The 24,371-nt window shown below is 39.6% G+C and overlaps 1 protein-coding gene and 1 long non-coding RNA gene across 6 annotated transcripts in view; both read left to right on the top strand.

Annotated features, from left to right (window-relative positions):
• The window catches only part of LOC309643722, a 445,978-nt gene that overhangs the window by 166,518 nt on the left and 255,089 nt on the right, over positions 1–24,371 (top strand). The gene's annotated exons all lie outside the window — the stretch shown is intronic.
• Positions 1–24,371, top strand: part of LOC309643696 (uncharacterized protein) — a 335,906-nt gene that overhangs the window by 152,460 nt on the left and 159,075 nt on the right. Inside the window, exon 1 of one of the 5 annotated variants that reach the window (XR_014253981.1) lies at positions 9,624–9,665. The exons of the other annotated variants lie outside the window; for them this stretch is intronic. The gene's annotated coding sequence lies outside the window, so the exon portion shown is untranslated. Of the gene's footprint in view, positions 1–9,623; positions 9,666–24,371 lie in introns of those variants that run through there. 5 annotated transcript variants of the gene reach the window in all.

Below are 24,371 nucleotides of genomic sequence, written 5' to 3'. Positions count from 1 at the left end.
AGCTGTCTGTGAACCAGGAAGCAAGCTCTCACCAGAACCTGACCATGTTGGCACTCTGATCTCAACTTCCAGCCTCCAGAAATGTGAGAAATAAATTTCTGTTTATAAGCCACCCAGTCTGTAGTATTCTGTTATAGTGGCTTGAATGGACTAAGGTACATCCTTCTTCAAGTGTTTGCTGGAAGAGCTGAGATTTAAAAGCCTGTTTGGACTATTGTGGTTCTGTTTTACCTTCTGGTTGTTGTTTCATCTATATTTTTTTGTTTTATTCTTTCTAACATATGTGGTAATTTTCTAATCTTACTTTATGTTCTACTCCATTACTGTTCTGCTCCTCCTTGTCTTTTGTCTTTTTTTTTTTTTTTTCTTTTTTGCTGCCCCACATAGCTTGTGGGATCTTGGTTCATGACCCAGGGGTTGGGCCAGAGCTCCTGTTGTGGGAGCTCTGAGTCTGAACCACTGGACTAACAGAGAACCTCAGATCCCAGGGAATACTCATTGGAGTGAGGTCTCCAGGAGGTCCTCATCTTGGCACCAAGACCCAGCTCTACCCAACAGCCTACAAACTCCAGTGCTGGAAGCTGCAGGCCAAACAACCAGTAAGACAGGAACACAATCACACTCATCAGAAAAAAAAAAAAAAATGAGATGGCAAAAATGTCACAGATGAAGGAGCAAGGTAAAAACCTACAAGACCAAATAAATGAAGAGTAAATAGGCAACCTACCTGAAAAAGAATTCAGAGTAATGATAGTAAAGATGATCCAGAATCTCATAAAAAGAATGGAGGCACGAATTGAGAAAATACAAGAAATGTTTAACAAAGATATAGAAGAATTAAAGAACAAACAAACAGAGATGAGCAACACAATAACTGATATGAAAAATACACTAGAAGGAATCAATAACAGAATAACTGAGGCAGAAGAAGGAATAAGTGAGCTGGAAAACAGAATGGTGGAAATAACTGCTGAGGAGCAGCATAAAGAAAAAAGAATGAAAAGAATTGAAGACAATCTCAGAGACCTCTGGGACAACACTAAATGCACCAACATTTGAATTATAGGGGTCCCAGAAGAAGAAAAGAAAAAGGATTTGAGAAAATATTTGAAGAGATTATAGTAGGAAACTTCCCTAAACATGGGAAAGGAAATAGTCACACAAGTTCAGGAAGCACAGAGAGTCCCACACAGGAAAGACCCTAGGATAAACAACCAAGACACATATTAATAAAACTAACAAAAATTAAATTCAAAGAAGAAGTATTAAAAAAAATATTAAAAGCAGAAAGGAAAAAGCGAAAAATAACATACAAAGGAATTCCCATAAGGTTATCAGCTGATTTTTCAGCAGAAACTCTGCAGGCCAGAAGGGAGTGTGGCAGGATATACTTAAAGTGATGAAAGAGAAAAACCTACAAACAAGATTACTCTACCCAGCAAGCATCTCATTCAGATTTGATGGAGAAATCAAAAGCTTTTCAGAAAAGCGAAAGCTAAGAGAATTCAGCACCAACAAACTAGCTTTACGACAAATGCTAAAGGAACTTCTCTAGGCGGGAAACACAAGGGAAGTAAAAGACCCACGAAAACAAAACCAAAACAATTAAGAAAATGGTAATAGGAACATACATATTGATAATAACCTTGAATGTAAATGGATTAAATGCCCCAAACAAAAGACATAGACTGGTTGAATGGATACAAAAACAAGACCCGTATATTTGCTGTCTACGAGAGACACACTTCAGACCTAGGGACACATATAGACTGAAAGTGAGGGGATGGAAAAAGATATTCCATGCAAATGGAAATCAAAAGAAAGCTGGAGTAGCAATACTCATATCAGATAAAATAGACTTTAAAAAAAGACTATGACGAGACAAAGAAGGACACGTAATGATCAAGGGATCAATCGAAGAAGAAGATATAACAATTATAAATATTTATGCACCCAACATAGGAACACCTCAATACATAAGGCAAATGCTAACAAACAAAAGGGGAAATCAACAGTAACACAATAATAGTAGGGGACTTTAACACACCACTTATACCAATGGACAGGTCATCCAAACTGAAAATAAACAAGGAAAAACAAGGTTTAAATGACACAATAGACCAGGCATTTAATTAATTAATTTATTTTTGTCTATGTTGGGTCTTCGTTTCTGTGCGAGGGCTTTCTCTAGTTGTGGCAGGCGGGGGCCACTCTTCATCGCGGTGCGCGGGCCTCTCACTATCGCGGCCTCTCCTGTTGCGGAGCACAGGCTCCAGACGCGCAGGCTCAGTAATTGTAGCTCACGGGCCCAGTTGCTCCGCGGCATGTGGGATCTTCCCAGACCAGGGCTCGAACCCGTGTCCCCTGCATTGGCAGGCAGACCCTCAACCACTGCGCCACCAGGGAAGCCCAGACCAGGCATTTAATTGATACTTATAGGACATTCTACCCAAAAGTGGCAGAATACACTTTCTTTTCAAGTGCACACTGAACATTCTGCATGATAGATCACATCTTGGGTCACAAATCAAGCCTCAGAAAATTTAAGAAAATTGAAATAGTATCAAGCATCTTTTCTGACCACAACGCTATGAGATTGGAAATCAATTACAGGAAAAAAAACTGTTAAAAACACAAATACATGCAGGCTAAGCAGTGTACTACTAAATAACCAAGAGATCACTGAAGAAATCAAAGAAGAAATAAAAAAATACACAGAAACAAATGACAATAAATACATGATGACCCAAAACCTATGGGACACAGCAAAAGCAATTCTAAAGGGAAGATTATAGCAATTCAGTCTCACCTCAAGAAACAAAAATCTCCCTTAAAAAATCTAATCTTACACCCTAAACAACTAGAGAAAGAAGAACAAAGAAAACCCAAAGTCAGTAGAAGGAAAGAAATCATAAATATCAGAGCAGAAATAAATGAAATAAAAACAAAGAAAACAATAGCAAAGATCACTAAAACTAAAAGTTGGTTCTTTGAGAAGATAAACAAAGTGACAAACCTTTAGCCAGACTCATCAAGAAAAAAAGGGAGAGGACACAAATCAATAAAATTAGAAATGAAAAAGGAGAAAGCACAACTGACACCAGAGAAATACGAAGGATTATAAGAGACCACTGCAAACAACTATATGCCAATAAAATGGACAACCACGAAAAAATGGACAAATTCTTGGAAAGGTACAATTTTCCAAGACTGAACCAGGAAGAATTAGAAAATATAAACAGACCTATCACAAGTAATGAAATTGAAATTGTAATTAAAAATCTACCAACAAACAACAGTCCAGGACCAGATGGCTTCACAGGCGAATTCTCTCAAACATTTAGAGAAGAGCTAACACCTATCCTTCTCAAACTCTTCCAAAAAATTGCAGAGGGAGGAACACTCCCAAATTCCTTCTACGAAGCCACCATCACCCTGATATCAAACCCAGAAAAAGATATCACAAAAAATGAAAATTACCGGCCAATATCACTGATGAACATAGATGCAAAAATCCTGAACAAAATACTGACAAACAAAATCCAACAACACTTTAAAAGGATCACACACCATGATCAAGTGGGATTTATCTGAGGAATGCAAGGATTCTTCAGTATGTGCAAATCAATCAATGTGATACACCATATTAACAAATTAAGGAATAAAAACCATATGATCATCTCAATAGATGCCAGAAAAGCTTTTGACAAAATTCAACACCATTTATGATAAAACCCTCCAGAAAATGGGCATAGAGGGAACCTACCTCAACATAATCAAGGCCATATATGACAAACCCACAGCAAACATCATCATCAATGGTGAAAAACTGAAAGCATTTCCACCAAGATCAGGAACAAGACAAGGACGTACACTATCACCACTCTTATTCAACATAGTTTTGGAAGTCCTAGCCACGGCAATCAGAGAAGAAAAAGAAATAAAAGGAATACAAATTGGAAGAGAGGAAGTAAAACTGTCACTGTTTGCAGCTAACATGATACTATACATAGAAAACCCTAAAGATGCCACCAGAAAACTACTAGAACTAATCAATGAATTTGGTAAGGTTGCAGGATACAAAATTAATGCACAAAAATCTCTGGCATTCCTATACACTAACAATGAAGTATCAGAAAGAGAAAGTAAGGAAACAATCCCATATTTTTTCTTTTTTCAGATTTTTTTCCCAGATAGGTTATTACAGAATTTCAGTAGAGTTCCCTGTGCTGTACAGTAGGTGCTTGTTTTTTTAAACATCTTTATTGAAATAAAATTGCTTTACAATGTTGTGTTCGTTTCTGCTGTATAACAAAGTGAATCAGCTATATGTGTACATATATCCCCATATCCCCTTCCTCTTGCGTCTCCCTCCCAGCCTCCCTATCCCACACCTCTAGGTGGTCGCAAAGCACCGAGCTAATCTCCCTGTGCAATGCAACTGCTTCCCACTAGCAATCTGTTTTACATTGGGTAGTGTATAGATGTCCATGCTACTCTCTCACTTCGTCCCAGCTTACCCTTCCCCCTCCCTGTGTCCTCAAGTCCATTCTCTACGTCTGCGTCTTTATTCCTGTCCTGCCCCTAGGTTCGTCAGAACCATTAAAAAAAATTTTTTTTAGATTCCATATATATGTGATAGCATATGGTATTTGTTTTTCTCTTTCTGACCTTAGTCTCTATGACAGACTCTAGGTCCATCCAACTCACTACCAATAACTCAATTTTGTTACTTTTTATGGCTGAGTAATATTCCATTGTTTATATGTGCCGCATCTTCTTTGTCCATTCATCTGTCGATGGACACTAAGGTTGCTTCCATGTCCTGGCTATTGTAAATAGAGCTGCAGTGAACATTGTGGTACATGACTCTTTTTGAATTATGGTTTTCTCAGGGTATATGCCCAGTAGTGGGATTGCTGTGTTGTATGGTAGCTCTGTCTTTAGTTTTTTGAGGAACCTCCATACTGTTCTCCATAGTGGTTGTATCAATTTACATTCCCAGCAACAGTGCAAGAGGGTTCCCTTTTCTCCACACCCTCTCCATAGCATTTATTGTTTGTAGAGTTTTTGATATTGGCCATTCTGACCAGTGTGAGGTGATACCTCATTGTACTTTTGATTTGCATTTCTCTAATGATTAGTGATGTTTAGCATTCTTTCATGTGTTTGTTGGCAATCTGTATATCTTCTTTGGAGAAATGTTTGTTTAGGTGTTCTGCCCATTTTTGGATTGGGTTATTTGTTTTTTTGATATTGAGCTGCATGAGCTGCTTGTAGATTTTGGAGGTTAATCCTTTGTCAGTTGCTTCATTTGCAAATATTTTCTCCCATTCTGAGGGTTGTCTTTTCGTCTTGTTTATATTTTCCTTTGCTGTGCAAAAGCTTTTAAGTTTCATTAGGTCCCATTTGTTTATTTTTGTTTTTATTTCCATTTCTCTAGGAGGTGGGTCAAAAAGGATCTTGCTGTCATTTATGTCATGGAGTGTTCTGCCTATGTTCCTCTAAGAGTTTTAGAGTGTCTGGCCTTACATTTAGGTCTTTAATCCATTTTGAGTTTATTTTTGTGTATGGTGTTAGGGAGTGTTCTAATTTCATTCTTTTACATGGAGCTGTCCAGTTTTCCCAGCACCACTTATGGAAGAGGCTGCCTTTTCTCCATTGTATATTCTTGTCTCCTTTATCAAAGATAAAATGAACATATGTGCGTGGATTTATCTCTGGGCTTTGTATCCTGTTCCATTGATCTATATTTCTGTTTGTGTGCCAGTACCATACTGTCATGATTATGGTAGCTTTGTAGTATAGTCTGAAGTCAGGAAGCCTGATTCCTCCAACTCCGTTTTTCTTTCTCAAGATTGCTTTGGCTAGTTGGGGTCTTTTGTGTTTCCATACAAGTTGGGAAATTTTTTGTTCTACTTCTGTGAAAAATGCCATTGGTAGTTTGATAGGGATTGCATTGAATCTGTAGATTGCTTTGGGTAGTATAGTCATTTTCACAATGTTGATTCTTCCAATCCAAGAACATGGTATATCTCTCCATCTGTTTGTATCATCTTTAATTTCTTTCATCAGTGTCTTATAGTTTTCTGCATACAGGTCTTTTGTCTCCTTAGGTAGGTTTATTCCTACATATTTTATTCTTTTTGTTGCAGTGGTAAATGGGAGTGTTTCCTTAATTTCTGTTTCAGATATTTCGTCAGTAATGTATAGGAATGCAAGAGATTTCTGTGCGTTAATTTTGTATCCTGCTACTTTACCAGATTCATTGATTAGGTCTAGTATTTTTCTGGTAGCATCTTTAAGATTCTCTATGTATAGTATCATGTCATCTGCAAACAGTGACAGTTTTACTTCTTTTCTGATTTGGATTCCTTTTATTTCTTTTTCTTCTCTGATTGTTGTGGCTAAAACTTCCAAAACTATGTGGAATAATAGTGGTGAGAGTGGGCAACCTTGTCTTGTTCCTGATCTTAGTGGAAATGGTTTCAGTTTTTCACCATTGAGAACGATGTTGGGTGTGGGCTTGTCATATATGGTCTTTATTATGTTGAGGTAAGTTCCCTCTATGCCTACTTTCTGGAGGGTTTTTATCATAAATGGGTGTTGAATTTTGTCAAAAGCTTTTTCTGCATCTGTTGAGATGATCATATGGTTTTTCTCCTTCAATTTGTTAATGTGGTGTATCACATTGATTGATTTGCGTATATTTAAGAATCCTTGCATTCCTGGGATAAGCCCCACCTGATCATGTTATATCATCCTTTTAATGTGCAGTTTGCTTCTGTTTACTAGTATTTTGTTTGGGATTTTTGCATCTATGTTCATCAGTGATATTGGCCTGTAATTTTCTTTTTTTGTGGCATCTTTGTCTGGTTTTGGTATCAGGGTGATGGTGGCCCTGTAGAATGAGTTTGGGTGTGTGCCTCCCTCTAGTATATTTTGGAAGAGTTTGAGAAGGATAGGTGTTAGCTCTTCTCTAAATGTTTCATGGAGTTCGCCTGTGAAGCCATCTGGTCCTGGGCTTTTGTTTCTTGGAAGATTTTTAATCACAGTGTCAATTTCAGTACTTGTGATTTGTCTTGTATTAAGTTTAAGGTGTACAGCATAATGATTTGACTTACATACATCATGATTACCACAGTAAGCTTAGTGAACATCCATGATCTCATATAGATAAAAATTTAAAAGGAAAAAATATTTTATTCTTGTGACGAGAACTCAGGATTTACTCTCAACAACTTTCATATGTAACATATAGCAGTGTTAATATATTAATCATGTTGTACATTACATCCCTAGTACTTACTTATAACTGGACATTTCTGCCTTTTGGTCACTTTCATCCAGTCCCCCCTCCCCCTCCCCCCTGCCTCTTAGAACCACAAATCTGATCTTTTTTCCTATGAGTTTGTTCGTTTGTCTGTTTTTGAAGTATCATTGACCCACAACACTATGTTAGTTCCTGGTGTACAACATAGTGATTCAGTATTTCTATACATTACAAAATGATCGCCTAGACTACCGTCCACTCTTGTTATTTGTGGTTATTATGTTTTATAAAGTCACTGTGAACACTGCATTAGCAAATCCTGAATCGTTGCTCTTAAGGGAAATACAGGGTTAGGTTCCTGTGAACCTCTGTCCCAACCGATTAAGACCTAACCTTGTATGTGTGTTTCTGTTTAAAGACCCCTTGTTTAATATATACTGTTGCTTCATTAACTTTGGACTCATGGCCAACAGCACCATAACTCATGCCCGAATGAAGCTTTTCAACTTACGTATTTTCTCCATAGGGTACATCACAGCCTTCTGGTGCTCAGGAACGCTAGACAGCACTTTGGCACTGTGCTTGGCAGCCATTTTCAACAGCAGAATCACCAAGAAAAATAAAAAATTATATAAGAAAGTGGCACTTAAAGAAACTACAAAAAACTGTTGTTTGCAGTGTGAGAGCTGAAATAAGGAGGCAAAGTGTCATCCTATTCAACTCAGCTGGGATGTGTGTGTTGGATTTTTTGTTGTTCTGCATGTGTCTGTGAATGACTGCAGAGGTGCCTGTGAATATTGATTTGAGGGTTACAAATAAATTTTAGTGAGTTAAGTGAGTTTGCAGATATAAAATCTGTTAATGAGGATTGATTATAATTTGAAAACCAGTGTTGAAAGATAATCTTGGGGTGAGGGGTGGGGTGCAGAATTGGAACAGGTTTTCTGGAGTTTTTCAGAACGTTCAGGACGTATCACTCAGCAGCTACCTGTGCTGAACCCATTGGTGAAGGCGTGCCTTCAGGTTGGAGGGGGAGAAGGAGGAAGAGAGGAAGTGTGGCCCCCAGAGTAGTAAGGAGAAAATGAAGGCATGGTGTCAGGCCCCAAGAATCCAGGAAGTGGGGACGTGAGAGTAATGGGAGAATTCTCTGGAATCAGGGTGACTGAGTATGAAGACGTAGAACAGGCATGAGGAAAAGGAGCAGGAAGAATGAGGCTGCCGTGAATGGTAGAACCACCATGTGATTTGGGTCAATGCAGTAAAAGCTCAGACAGACTTGTTCTTCGGCAGAGGGCTGCTATACCTCTTTTCTGCTTAGAGCCCTCTGAGTGAATTATTTTACTTTTCAACCAGTTGTGCTACCTGCTATGGGCTGCAGGAGAGGGGAGGACAGCAGTGGGTCCCTGTTCCACCCTTTTGGGGCACGTCTGGGGTGTCTGGGGTAGAGGCCTCATGCCATGGACTTTCTTGCAGATGATTTAAGGAAGGATGCAGGACTGGTTTTCACTTGCAAAGAGAAAATTAAAGCTAGAGATTTGATCCTGTAAGAGGTCTTTGAACTTAGAAACGCAGACGCATATGTGTCAAGAATGGAAACTGGCGAAGACTGTGTTCCATAGTTTGAACTTAATTGCTTTTGGTATGTACTTGAAAAGATAAAATGTCCCAGGACGTTTAACTTCAGAAAGTCATTCTGTTGTGCTGCACAGTAAGTGATTTTCACAAGATTTTGGCTAAGATATTCAGTATCAATATGCGGGAATGGTTTCAATATGTGGTAGGCCAATAAAAACAAAGTCACTGTGACCCATGCTTTGCAGATCTAAGAGGGACAGAGGAGCAAGTAGCGATAATTAATTCCAGTTTTGGGGGAAGTACTGTAGCTATGCAGCCACACACCTCCATCCTGCACCCTGCTTTGTGTATCTTCTTAGGGAGGGGCCTAATGCTGCAGTCAGTGGCTTCTGAGGGGGCACTGACATGATGTGGTTATATGGCAAGGCCGAAGAGTGGGCCCTGTGGAGAAGGGGAGTGCTGATTTCATCTGGAATCATGGAACCCATAGAAGTGGCCACTGGGCTTGGAAAACTCACGTGAGCAGTGAGCCTCATTGAGAGGAAACAGGACCTCCCCGCCCCGCCCTCCCACCATTGCTTTGCTGCTGGCTCTGTAGGCAGGAATGTTGTCCAGAGCCTTTGACTCACTTCCTTGCTTCCAGGGCAGTCATCCAGGGCAGTCAGAGCCAAGCACTGGGGTGAGGATGGCTTGCTCTTCTCTTGTGTGTTAATACATCAGCATTCCCTTCCTCGTCTCTGCCTGGCGGGGTGGGGCGATGTCTTTCCTTCCTGGTGTTAAAGTGGAGTGAAGCATGTGTGTGAAAGCAGAGGATCGGGTAAGAAGTGAGGGTGGGGTATCTGGAAACCTACCCACCATGCTCAAATAGTGCTCAAAATATGGAGACCATTTATTTTTTATTGCAATGTATTTAATTGACATATAACATTAGCTTCAAGTGTATAACATAGCGATTCAGTATTTGTTTACATTGTGAAATGATCACCATAATAAGTCTAGTTAACATCTGTAACCATGGAGACTATTGTTTGTAATTGATAATCTTGTTCAAAGCCCCTATTTGTACAGACTCACCAAAAAGAAGTTAAATTTGCCCACTTGAGTAAAACTGGGTTCTTCTACTTTGGAACAGTATTTTCCGGGTAAGCTCAGAGTCTATGGGCTTCAGCTTTTTCTTTCAGGCTTTCTCCTTCTCTCATTCCCTCTTCTCCTTTACCTTGAGTGACATCTGGGCACAGGAAAAGGCTTATATAACATTGTCAACATTGAGGGTAGGGGCAGGATGTGTTTGTTGTACACTTGTTGTCCTTTTTTGCTGGCTTCTGTTGACCTCCCTTCAAGGTTGCTGATTTTATCTCTACTTGGGAGTTAGTTTCTGCTTAGTAGTAGATTGTCAGTGGTAGGTGTCTTTGGTTGGTGTGTCTCATGATGGTCTGGCTGGGCCCAAGCAGTGCATGGTAGTACCCCCTAGGATTAGTATCTTCCACTTTGCCTCTCACTGCTATAGACCCTCCTAGGCTTAGCCAGGAACTCCCATCAGAGCTGGCTTTAGGCGGCCTACTTTTCAGCTTCTGCTTTAGGATTCTCTTGCCACACACCAGGCAGCCTTCAGGAAACACTCTCTTAATTCTTAGCTACCTTCTCCCGTGTCCACCACTAGGCTCATGGGGAACTTCAAGACATCCCCATGTGAGGTGTAGTGGGGAAACGAGAATATTCACTCCGGCCCAACTACTTGGGCATTTCCCTCAGCTGATGATATTCTACTGCTTCTGAACTGCATGGACCAAGTGTGTGTGTGTTTGTGTGTGTGTATGTGTGTACATGTACATGTTGGGGGAGCAGTGGAAGGAGGGAGAAATTAAAGCACCACCCTAAGTTTTATTTTGCATTTACCAGATTATTATATAGGGTATAGTAAAGGATACAGGTGAACAGCTAGATGGAAGAGGTGCACAGGCAAGGTATGTGGGAAAGGGTGTGGAGCTTCCACGCCCTCTCCAGGTGCACCACCCACCCAGCACCTCCGTGTGTTCACCGATCTGGAAACTCTGAAGCCCATCATTTAGGATTCTTATGGAAGATTCATTATGTAGGTATGATTGATTAAATCATTGGCCTAAATATTTTTGGATTTGCTTATCTATCCATCTGGATTTTTGCCACCTCACTCTCCCCCGTCTTCCAGGGCCAACCCCTGGTAGGTGATGAGATGTGTGGAAAGTCTACCTCCTGCTCCTTCTGTCTGGCAGGAATTGCCTTACATCCTGCCCTATGTGCTCTCTATTCTGTGGCTCATGCAAAAACTCTATGCTTAGTCGCTTGAGCTTTGTTCTTAATATGTACAAAGATGATTTTTGAATACAAATAATACGTTTTTCTCTTTCAACAAAAGTGCTTTCTAAGATAGTAGTTTTTCTCTAGCTTGAGAATTCTTATATAAAACACAGCAAAAAACACAAAACAAAACAGGATTTCTTGGTTCAAGGTTTTGCCTCCTCTTACCCTGAAACAACAAAGGCCATTGATTCTGTGGGTGGAGAGCTGTGGGGCAACATGATTTATGGGTAATGAAAAATACATTAGTGTAATATTAAAAAAAATATGGCAGAAAGGGTTGGGGACTTATGGATTAGAAGAAATGGATCAAATGAGGCTGCTTGCATGCTGGGGCGGCTGAGTCAAAGGAAAATGTAGCTGGATTGCCACAGCTGGATTTCCTTGGGATGTGTGGTTGCGTTTCTCAGCCTTACTGAACAGGGTCAGCAGATGTGAGTCACAAAACCAACTGTGGGAAGAAAGACAAACACAGCCCCTCATATCATGGCGGCACAGGGCGGATGGAGGCTCTTGTGAGCTTGTGAACTCTTGTTCCTCAGAGATCCTTTTTCTCTAGTTTACTTAAAGCTGATCCAGCCAATCTTCAGGGGTCAGAAGGCTTTTTCTATAAAGAGCCAAATAATAAATATTTTCGGCTTTTTGGGCCTTATGATGTCTGTCACAAGTACTCTGCCATTGTAATGGGGAGCAGCCATATAATACATAAATGAATGAATGGGCCCATATTCCAATAAAACTTTATTTACAAAACCAGGCAGCGGGCCAAATTTGGCCTGAGGGTGGTAGTTTTTTGACCTCTGATCTGGAGAGAAGTACCAAGTCAGTGTAGTAAAAGAACTGGCTGAACTGATCCCTCTATCCCGTGTCTGCCTAACACACACACACACACACACACTCTCTGTCATACACACTCACACACACACTCTCTCATACACACTCACACACTTTCTGCATACATAGACCAGACCATTTTTTAAAAAAATTGAAGTATAGTTGATTTACTATGTTCCGTTAGTTTCAGGTGTACAGCAAAGTGATTCAGTTATACATTATATATCTGTTTTTTTTCAGATTCTTTTCCATTATAGGGTATTACAAGATATTGAATATAGTTCCCTGTGCTTGTGGTTTGTCCGTTTTATATATAGTAGTGGGTGTCTGTTAATCCCAAACTCCTAATTTATCCCTCCCCTCTCCTTTCTCCTTCAGACCATGTTTTTTGCATTATTATGACCGTGACTTTGACCTTGTCAATCAAGTGTCCAGAATGTGGGGACAGAAACCCTGAATTGATGGGTTTTTTTTCTTTCAGCTTTTGAAATACTCGTCAAGCTCAATGACTTGTTATTTACAGAGGTAGTTTGAATTTTTAAATTCTGTTACTACTTTTTGCCCTGGGAAATCTCCAGCTTGGCTCATGTTTGATTTCCAGGTCTTCGGTGCAGGGCTGGGTATTCAGGAGGCCACTGTGCTCATTAGTGGAGAAGGGCCAGGTGAGCAGATGCTCCTTACAACCACAGACTGCAGGATAAGTAAGCTGTTCCATGTGTATTTGAGAGCGCGTATTAGTTTCCTATGGCTGTCCTAAGAAACTACCGCACGCTTTGTGGCTGAAAACCGCACAGGTTTATTATGTTACAGTGCTGTAAGTTAGCAGTTTGACATGGGTCTCCCGGGGCTGAAATTAAGGTGTGGTGAGGCCGTGGTTCTTTCTGGAGGCTCTAAGGGAGAAGCTGTCTCCTTGCTGTTCTGACTTCTAGAGACTGTCCGCGTCTCTTGGTTTGCGGCCCCCTGCCTCCGTCTTCCAAGCCAGCAGCGTTCCACCTCTGACACTCTTCAGTAGTCACACTGCCCTCTGACTTACGGTAGCTGGGAATATTTGTTTGTTTCTGAGGATTGTGAATCCACCTGATTACACTGGGCCCGTCTGTAAACTCCAGGATAATCTCTCTGTGTCAAGGTCTTTAACATTAATAACATCTGGAAAGTGTCTTTTGCCATGTAATGTAACATACTTATAGGTTCCAGGGACTAGGAGTAGGAGATCCTTGGCGGGCTATTATTCTGCCTACCCCAGAGCAGCATCCTGACTTGGACTTTTCTCTTGCTTTCTGGGCACATAGAAGTGCAGGATAAGTCACTTAAATTTATTGGGATCTCAGTTTCTGTCTGAGGGGATCAGCTGAGTGGAAGCCAGAGTCCACTGTGTTAGTGGGGAGTGGCCTTCCTCAGGGGGAGGTGGGTGGTGTCATGGACGGGCACTGAGCTCACTGTCTGAGGACTTAGGTTCTGTTCCTGACTCTGCTGGACACCTTACTTGCCATCTCTGTCCTTTGTTTTATCTTCTGTAGCACAAGGAAGGTGGATTAGGCAGTGGATTTCTAAACCTTCAAGCAGTAGAGAGGTTTCTTCAAGTCAAGCGTGTAGAACTCCAGGTAAGAGAGGAGCTGCCCTGATGGAAGCAAGGGTGGGGAACCTGGAGCCCTCCGTACAGACCTCCAGGGGTACAGCTTCTTTCCAGGGTACCTTGGAACACTGTTTGGAGATCATTGGACTAGATCAGGTGTCAGCTAATGGTAGCCCGTAGGCTAAATCAGGTCTGAGGACTGTTTTTGTTCGGTCTGTGAACCAAGAGTTATATATGTATATATATGTATGTGTGTATCTATGTATCTATTTATCTATCTAATTTTTCATTGTGGTAAAACACACATAACAAAATTTATTGTCTTAACCATTTTTAAGTGTACAGTTCAGTGGCATAAGTACATCCACATTTTTGTGCAACCATCACCACCACTCACCTCCTGAACTCTTTTCAGTGAAACTCCCCAGTCCCTCTCTGACCAGCCCTTGGCAACCCCCATTCTACTTTCTTTGTCTATAAATTTGACTATTCTGGGTATCTCATATAAGTGGAATCATACAGAATTTTTCTTTTTGTCACTGGCTTATTTCACTTAGCATGATGTCTTTAAGCTTCATCTTAACGTTGTGTGTCAGAATTCCCTTTCTTTTTAAGGCTGAAAAATAATCCATTATATATATTTACCATATTTTGTTTATCCATTTATCTGTTGGTGGAAACTTGGGTTGCTTCTACCTTTTGACTATTGTCAGTAATGCTGCTAGGAACACGGGTGTGCAAATATCTCTTTGAGAACTTGTTTTCTTTTTTATAATTATTTCAAACTTTATTGAGATATAATTGATGTATAATATTGTGTAAGTTTAAGATGTACAACATGTGGATTTGATATACTTAAGTACTGCAATATGGTTATCACCATAGCATTAGATAACACCTCTATCATGTCACATAATTACCATTTCTTTTTTGTGATGAGAACATTTAAGATCTACTCTCCTAGCAATTTTCAAGTGTATAATACAACATATTAACTGTAATCACCATGCTGTACATTAGATCACCAGAACTTATTCATCTTTTACCTGGAAGTTTGTACCCTTTGACCAGTGTCTCTCCATTTCCCCCAATGGCCAATACCTGGTAACTGCCATTTTAGTCTCTGTTTCTATGAATTTGGATTTTTTAGATTCCACATATAAGTGATATCATACAGTATTTGTCTTTGTCCGACTTATTTCACTAAGCATAATATTCTGTCGGTCCATCCATTTTGCTGCAAATGGCAGAATTTCAATTTTTAATGAGTAATATTCCATTGTATATATGTCTGTGTAAATACATATATATATACACACACACACACACACACACACACACACACATATATATTTATAATCCATTCATTTGTTGATGGACATTTGGGTTGTTTCCATATCTTGGTTGTTGTAAATAGTGCTGCTGTGGGTGCATATATCATTTCAAATTAGTGTTTTCATTTTTTCCGGATATATACCCAGGAGTGGAATTGCTGGATCATATGGTAATTCTATTTTTAGTTTTTTGAGGAACCTCCATACTGTTTTCCATAGTAGCTGCACCAATTTACATTCCCACCAGCAGTGTACAAGGGTTCACTTTTCTTCACATCCTTGCCAGCATTTGTTATTTGTAGACTTTTGACAGGTGTGAGGTGATACCTCGTTGTAGTTTTGATTTGCATTTCTCCTGTAATTAGTGATGCTGAGTATCTTTTCACGTACTTGTTAGCCATCTGTATGTCTTCTTTGGAAAAATGTCTGTTTAAGTCTTCTTTCCATTTTTTGAGTTTTGCATTTTCGATATTGAGTTGTATGACTGTTTATATATTTCTGGATATTAACCCCTTGTTGGTCATTCATTTGCAGATATATTCTCACATTCTGTAGGTTGTATTTTTGTTTTGTTGATGGTTTCCTTTGCTGTGCAAAAGCTTTTAAGTTTAATTAGGTCCTATTTGTTTACTTTTATCTTTCTTTTTGCCTTAGGAGACAGATCCAAAAAAATATTGCTACAATTTGTGTCAAAGACTGTTCTGCCTGTGTTCTCTTCTAGGAGTTTTATGGTTTTGGGTCTTACATTTAGGTCTTTAGTCCATTTTGAGTTTATTTTTGTATATGGTCTGAGGAAGTATTCTAATCTCATTGTTTTACATATGGCTGTCCAGTTAGTATCATATTTTTTTGATTACTGTAGCTCTGTAAATAAGTTTTGAAGTGAGGAAATGTGAGGCCTCCAGCGATTTTTATGTTTTTAAAGGATTGTTTTTTAGAAAAGAAGAATACATGACAGAGAGAGTTTGTGGCCCACAAAATCTAAAATATTTACTACTTGGCTCTTTACAGAAAATGTTTGCTGACCCCTGGACTAGATGATCTCTCAAGTTCCTTTAATGTATAATATGTAGGTCAGTTCACACAATGAGCATCAGAGATTTCCTTTACTAGTGTGTCTACTGAAGACCAGACTTGTCACAGAGAGGAAATAACTCTTCTATATTTAAAAAATATCATGATTAGTGCACTAAGAGAAAATACACTTTAACTATGTTGCTGGTAGGTTAAACTGTCACCTTGGTTTTCTCTCACCAATCATACAAAATACCAAGATATTGGGAAGCATGAGTTTGGGAATGGGCCACCTTGCTCTGAGGCCTTCGTATTGCACAGTTATGGCACAAATTGTCTATCACTTTAGGCATTTCAGTCAGGCTTCTAAGTTGCAAACTGCAAAGGTGGACTCTTGCAACAAGGAATTCATTGGAAGACTATTTGTAGCTAACAGAGTTGCCATGAGGCTCCGGACATGAGCAGAGAGCAGGGAGGTTCTGTGTTCAGAATCACTGTATGAGTCATGCTAGAGAATCATCTGTCAAGACCACCGCTGGCTGCCACCAAGCAAGAATTCTCTGCTGGCAACAGGTGCGGATCCAGGCAAGCACATCTTCCTGGTCATGCCTAGGTGCTGCCACGCCTTAGCTGTTTGGAGAGCTGGCATAGTGAGTGTCTGGAGAGGCCAGATGAGGGACTCATGGGGCATAGGAAAGGGGCTGAGATGCTACGTAGCCAAGAAAATGGCAAATGTCCGCTTCAATTACACATGTTTCTTGAGGACAGAGCCACAAAACACTCATACAATGGAAATGCCATTAACACCCAGTGGGAGGGAATTCAAGAAATGTTAAGTGATCAGAATAGGGATGGTACTGAGTTTGCTGAGATGGTATTAAGTATTTCATAGATACATACCTAAGAAAGATCTATTTCAAGAACTCAGAGTACTTGGATAATAGGGCTCATGTTCCGTTTTGTGGATAATTAGAGAAAAAGTTACAGATCTGCCTCTGCCCTTAGCACGGGACTAGCAGAGTTTGCCGTGCTCCATCCCAACATCCATCTTGCAGCCTCCATGGCCCTTTTAAGAACCAGAAAGAGCAGAGCTGGTAGCTCCTCTCTGGTGTAAATTACAGCCATCAGGATATGTCCTAAGGAAATTGTGGAGGCTGTGTACCACGGTGGCAGCATTGCTGATAACAGATACAAATGGGAATCAACTTAAAAGTCCAACAAAAGGGGATTTACTGAATCAATTATGTATGTCCATAAAACGGAATGCTACAAGGCTATTAAAAAGGTATTGTAGATAAATATTTATCGACATCAGAAGATATTCATGATTTATTAATGAAGAAAAATACATTATATAGCAGCATGTTTAACAATTAAAAAACCAGCATGTGTATACATGTGTGTATGCACATATGTACATTACTTTTTATATATATATAAATTTACTTTAGATAAATTTATATTATAAAGATATATACAAAACTGTTAACAGTGTTTGACTCTGGGTAATGGGATAATGTTCAAGTTTTATTTTCTTCTTGCACACCGAGTTTTCCTTTTCGTGTAGCACTTGGGCCTTTCCTTTGAGTATGGTTCTGTTAACTAGAATTCTGAGTCATTTTTCTTTATGTAAACCAAACCATCTCCATTTTTCTTGTTTGGGTCCTTTTAGATTTTTACAGTGTTCTCAATCTTTAACAGTTGTTAAATCTATCCCTAATTCCACAGTGACTTAAAAAAAAAACTCACTGTGTCCTCTCAATGCAATTTAGTTTTCATGGAAACAAACAACTCTGTTTTAGTTCTCTCATCTCGTTGTTTTTATACATTTAAGCAAATTGCATACTTGTAATAGTAGGTACACTTGGTGTAGACAGTTTGGGCCTCTTGTTATCAGAACTGGTAAAAGTGGAGGTGTCCAGGAATACTGGGGAGTAGCCTGTTGACTGTAGGTATTCAGTATGTCCTGGCATTTGCCTGTGGGTTTCAGAGGGGGAATAGGGAATATTGGTTAATCTGGCCAGAGTTGGTTAAGTGAGGTTCGGTTGAAAGGGCTTCTATTTCGTATATATTTTGCTTTCATCACATCTCCACTTCTGCTCACATCTTCCACTCTCCCCAGCTGACCTGACTCTGCTATTTGGAGAACTGATACTCTCACGCTTATTTTGAAAACACAAGGGCTTCTTCTCCCATGTATAGAGGACTTCATATCAGCCACTCTGTCTTTCCTCCCGAAGCTGGGCTTCCTTTGTCGTGTTCCTTGTTGAAACACAAAGCAGGGGCTTGTTCTGGTGGGCTCACACTTCCAGTTCTTAGGGTCCATGGCTCTTGATTCTACTGACTTTCTCTCAGCAGCCAGTGTATGGGACCGTGTGTTAGGGGCTGGGTGTAGCCATTCCTGCCCGGTCCCTGCTGCTATTTCATGGCCATATGCAGCCTCATTTTGCCTGTTATTCCTTTGGGTCTGGGTTTTCTCCACAGAGTACTACATAAAAGGCCTTCAGTAAATACTGAGAGAATATGGTATGTCTGGAATAATTTCCAGAGGGACCTGCAGTTCTACTGATAGATTGTGGAGCAGAATCCCTTTCTAAATGCTTTAATTACTTGTTTAGGCATTGCTTTCTTATTAATCCAGGCTCCTTGGCACTTTATTTCTTTCTGCCAGCTGGGTTGCTGACTTCTTCAAAAATAGCACGGTGCTTACATTTTGTGGGCTAGTTTATGAGTCAGTTGGCAGCTGATCAGTACTCGTTCCTCACTGCCAAGATTAGCACATTTTCTTTGTTATCACCTGGATGTCCTGTTGAGTTGGATTACATGGGGCCTCATAAGCAGATTGTACTAGGAACTCTAGGAGGAGTAGATCTTGCGTGAGAGAACATGTCTCGCGTTTGATGAATGGAAATCATGAATAAAATTCCTAAAATGCCGTCACCTGTATAATATTTAGAGATTGAATTATGAAAGTCCTTCACCCATTGGAATCCAGGGAATCAACCAAATAACTTCAGAGTTGCTGATTATTTAGAGTTGTATCATTTATACCTACTGTCTTCCCAGAACTGATTATTATTTCTTTTTCAAAGTTTTGGGTTAAGTAAATATTTTTTCTCATATAGGAAAATAATTTCAAGAGCAAGTTACCACATCTTATATTTTCTTTCCTTCTTTTCTGTAAAATTATGCAACCACAAATTCTGATTTACTGATAGCATAAAATTTGCACAAGTTTGGCCACATGAAATAGTCAGGGACTTAGTGATTTACAAATGTTCACCAGTTGATCAGGGCCTTCCTTGTCCTGCTGCTTCTTAAGAGCCAGGGGCTATTTCCAGGTATGACCCCAAGAGATCCTAATATGTACTATCTGGGGTGTGACCTAGGAGTTTTTATTTTAAGATATTTATCATGTGATTCTGATGTGTGTTAAGTGGGAACACCCAACACTTCAGAAAACTGTCCTTTATCTACAGTCTCTTGTAAGGTGGACCCTAGGTCAGTAGTTCACAGATTTTAATGTGCATTGGAATCACTTGGGGAGCTTGTTCACTATGAAGATTCACAGATCTCCTCCCTAGAGAGTCTGATTCACTAGGAATATTGTAGGGCCAGGGACGCTCCACTTTAAAGGTGCAGCCCAGTGACCCTGATACAGGTGGTTTACAAGACCACAGTTTGGGAAACACATTGGTGGTGAGAAATGACAAAACTGAAGCCAGGTTTGTGTACTCTCGGAAGACATCTATGGAGGTTCACGTTTTATTTAGGATAACTCAATTAGGATTAAAATGCGGATGACAACGGTAGGATTTATATCAAAAGGTTTTTAGAGAGGATTAAGTGAAGGAATGGAAGCACCATGCCTGGCACACAGTAAATGTTCTATAATATAACCCTGAGTTATTGCTGAACCCAGTACTTCACTTTTTATTGGTGTTCTTTGCTTGCTTGTTTTTGGTGAGCATTATTCAAATCGTATTCATTTTTACTTTTTCTCTTCATTACCAACAGTGTTCTAGTTTCCTTTTTGAGATAATTTCTCACTATACACAAATTTATTGTTTGACATTATAGAGTTGCTGTGTAGTTGAAGATTAGAGAAATAAAACATAAATTGAAGTGGGGAAGCCAAGACGTCAGCTAGGTTTCCTCATCAGCTAAATAATTCCCTTTCATCCACTGGTCTTTTAGTGTCCACAAGTAAAAGAATCACCACAAGGATTCCTAAGGACTGTTAAATCCACAGATGACAGAGATTTGTATCATTATTTAGTTATAAACAGTGCTTTTTAAAAGAATCTGTTGAGTTACATAGAGATGACAATATATTTGCAGAATAGAACAAGTAAATGAGAATAATGTTAGGTACCACACTGAGCCAAGGACTTTTTGAGGCATTGCCTGATTCCCAATCTGCAAGTGATGTTCTTGTGAGAAAATTGAAAGAATTAGAGGTATGGTATTGTTCAGTTAGATGTATAGAGGGTAGAAGAACTTGAAAGATGGGTGGCTAATGGATCAATGCAAGGCATCCTGCAGAAGTCTGCCTTAGACCAGGCCTGGCCAAGCTTTTCTCAATATAGATGGTATGGTCACCATGTTTGAGCATGACATGGAACTGGGAGGACTAAAATGTATGTAAGATGATAGAACCTGGAACATCAGTGATCTTGGAAGGCTAGATCCAGAGTTGAATGTTAAAAAAAAAAAATCATACTTGATAGCAATAAAGGTGAAGTCCTCTATTTAGATTATCAAAACCAACCAACCAACCAACCAACCAGTCAACTAACCAATAAGTGATATGAATACGAAGTGTAGAGGAGTGGCTTAACAGAAGTTCTTGACTCAGAGATTTTAGTTCACTCATTCATTCAGCAACTTATTGACCACTTTCTATGTGCCAGACACTTTTCTAGAGGTGTGCTCTCCAGTAAGGCAGCCACAAGCCACCTGTGCTATGAAGCACTTGAAATGTGGCTAGTCTGAATTGAGATGTCCTGTAAATATAAAATACACACAGTATTTCGCAGGCTTGATGTGAAGAAAGGAATGTGAAATATCTCATTAATAATTTTTTATATTATGTGTTGAAATGACATCTTGAATACATTTGGTAAAGTAAAATGATTATTGAAATAAATTTAACCTGTTTCTCTTTACTTTTTAAAATGTGACTACTAGGAAATTTAAAATTGTGTTTGTGGCTCACATTATGTTTCTATTGGCCAGTACTGCCCTGGTCACTGTGCATACATCATTGAGTAAAACAAGGTCTCTGCCTACTTTTGTTCATTCAGCAAACAATTATTGAGCACATACTTTGTGCCAGGCATCATTCTTTTAGGGCATATATTCCAAATGAGGAAGATGAATCATAAAAAAGTAACCAAATAAATAAACAAGATCTTTTCATGTAGAGTGAAATGCTGTGATGAACATACAACAGAGTCATGTAATAATGGTCGGTGGGGGAGAGATAGGAATTTCTACTGTGAGGTTGGGGAAGGTCTTACCGTAGCGGTGCCATTTTAGCTGAGACTTGAGTTACCAAGAAGGAACTAGACATAGGAAGATTGTCAGAGGGGACAGTTTATAGTCATAGGAAACACCAACTGCAAAGGCCCTGAGTCAGGAATACGCATGGCATGTTTGAGAAGCAGCAATAAGTCCTGTGTGGTAGGGGCTGAGTTGATAAGAGGAAGCAAGAGCCAAATAGTGGGGGCCTTGTAGGCTGTTGCAGGGACTTTGGCTTTTATTTTAAGGGCAAGGTGAAGTCATTGAAGGGTATAAAGCAGGTGAGTGACATGACTGATTGTAAATTTTGATGGCGTCATTCTGTTTAGAAGATGAATGAGAGTGAGCACAGGGAAACTGGTAATGTGGGCAAGAGGTAATGGTGACCTGGAGTAGGATGTTGATAGTGAAGTTGGAAAGAAGCCCCTGACTTGAGAGGTAGGTCTGTTGAGCCTTATTGATGGATTGATGTGGTGTGTAGGGAATCAAGGAATTAGGTGCAAACTTAGCATTCATCAGAGTGTGATGTCATGGCCAGAAACAAAGAAAAGCCACCCAACCCTGATAGTCAGTGTGATCTGAAGCTGCCCTGGTAGAATTTGGCATTTGTAGAGAAGTGTGAAGGCTCCACTTTGTTCAGTGTCTGCTAAACCATGGGTAAAGATCAGACAAGAAGATGACTCAGGTTGTTCATTGCCAACATTGAGATTCTTGACTTCCTTGATGTGTATTTCCAAGGAATAAGTTCTCATTTATTCTAAGATCTTTATTCCACCAGCCTGCACTGGGGTAATGTGTGCTGCGGCATGTATGATGGTTATGAACGCAGGCTCCAAAGTTAGGTATATCTCAGTTCCAATCTCATCACCAGACACACTTACTATATAATTTCTCTGGGCTTTGTGATCCTCATCTGTAAAATTGACCTGAACATTTTAGTTCCTATCTCAGAGATGCTGTGACTATTAAATGACATAATGCATGTAAAAGACTTAGCCCAAAGTCCGGCACACAATAGGTGCCCAGTAAATGCTATCGTTAAATATTTATTGAGTATCTACTATGCTCCAGGCTTTGTGAAAAGTTCTTAGAGTTGTTGAACTGTAAGTGAATGTTATGGTTCTAGTGTAACCCCCTGCATTTACAGCTGAGGAGACTGAGCTCCCAAATGGTGATCTGACTGACCTAGACTGGATTTAGATCTCCTCTGTCCTGCAGATGATTGGGTTCAGGCTCTTGTTTGCCCATTCATTTCCTGGCCAACCTCTCCTCCAATCTTCTTCTCCTCTCTTCTTTCTATTCACTTCAACAACTATTTATTGAGCATCTACTATATCCCTGGAGCCAGTTAGATGTAGAGCAGTGGTTCTCAACTGGTTGGGGATTTTTGCCCCCCAGGGATATTTGTCAGTGTCTGGTGACATTTTTGGTTGTCACAACTGTCATCTAGTGGATTGAAGCCAAGGATGCTGCTAAACATCTTATAATGCACAGGAGGACAACCCCTCCTAACAGAGAGTTATTTGGCCCATGGTACTGAGGTTGGGAAACCCAGATGTAGAGGATATACAGATGAATGAAGTGTGTGTATGTGTGTGTGTGTGTGTGTGTGTGTGTGTATATTTGTGTGTGTGTGTATATATATATATATTCCCCCCCCCCCTTGAAAAGGGATTCCTGCCCCAAGGCAGGGTTGGGTGGGTGGATGGGTGGGGAATACTCTTGATGCACTGTGATAAGTCCCTTCAGAACAGCAGTGTCCACCATGAATGCTTTCTGGATTTTGGGACCCTAACTGCTTTCCTTCAGACAGCACTTACAGAGAATCTACATGGGCAGAGTGATTATTAAATAAAATGGGGGGAGCCACAGAGCCAAATGAAGGCACATTATATATCCCTTCCTGAGGGCTCAAACTGGGAGGAAGCTTCTGGCTTCTCAGGGTTCCTCCGTAAAGTCTCCCCTTTCCATTTTGGGCACTACCCCAAGTGAGCAAAACCAAAACAAACAGGGACAACATTGGCAATATATACATTTATTCATTTTAAAAGCAAAGCCTTCACCCCATTATTATTATTATAATTAATACTTATAGGAAATTTGGAAAAATATATATAAGGCATAAATAACCTCTGTTAACATTTTGCTTTTTATCTATGCTTGTCTTTTCACTTTACACAGTGGGGATCATTCTGAATGAACAAACTTGTAGACTGCATTTAACGTGACATTCTTTCATTGTATACGTGTTACCTCTATAGACACATTTGTGCATAAAACTCTTCCTATATTTAGGGCTTTTTTGGATAAATTCTCAGAAGTGAAATTACTAATTTAGAAGTATAAGTAATTTTAAGGATTTGATATCTATTGAAAATTGCTTTCCATAAGAGATTATTCCAATTACATTCTTACTGACAGTGTATGGCATTGCCCTCAAAAGTTAATCTTAAAAATCATGGGTTTGGGTAGTGTGATTCTAAGGTGGCCAATGACAGGGATCAAGTCATATATTTCTTGGAATATATGGAGGGATATATATATATATGTGTGTGTATGTGTATATATATTTATGACATAGTAGTAAATGCTTAATAAAATTCTCGTTGATTTAACTTGCAGTATCGGGCAGTATTGAGTTCAGTGTTCACAGTGCATTTTTTATGGAAGATTTAAATATCTCAGTTTTATCATGTTGCAAATGCACTATTTTGCATTCACAGTATGAAATCCTTACTGTATTTTGAACTATTTCCATGACTGCAGCATTTCATAAATATGTACCGTAGTGTTAGTGTTTGTGACATCACCATGGTTTGTGCAGCTATTTTACTCTGCTCTAGAGAAATGTGGATGAGAGTTTTATCTTTATTTCTTTTCCTTTCCTTTCTTCTTTTTTAAATTT

This window comes from Balaenoptera physalus (genome assembly GCF_965194825.1).
Source record: "Balaenoptera physalus genome assembly, chromosome: 15".
NCBI classification, from domain to species: Eukaryota; Metazoa; Chordata; class Mammalia; order Artiodactyla; family Balaenopteridae; genus Balaenoptera; species Balaenoptera physalus.
The sequence above is the reverse complement of the archived record's forward strand: the minus strand, read 5'-3'. Positions and strand labels throughout refer to the sequence as shown.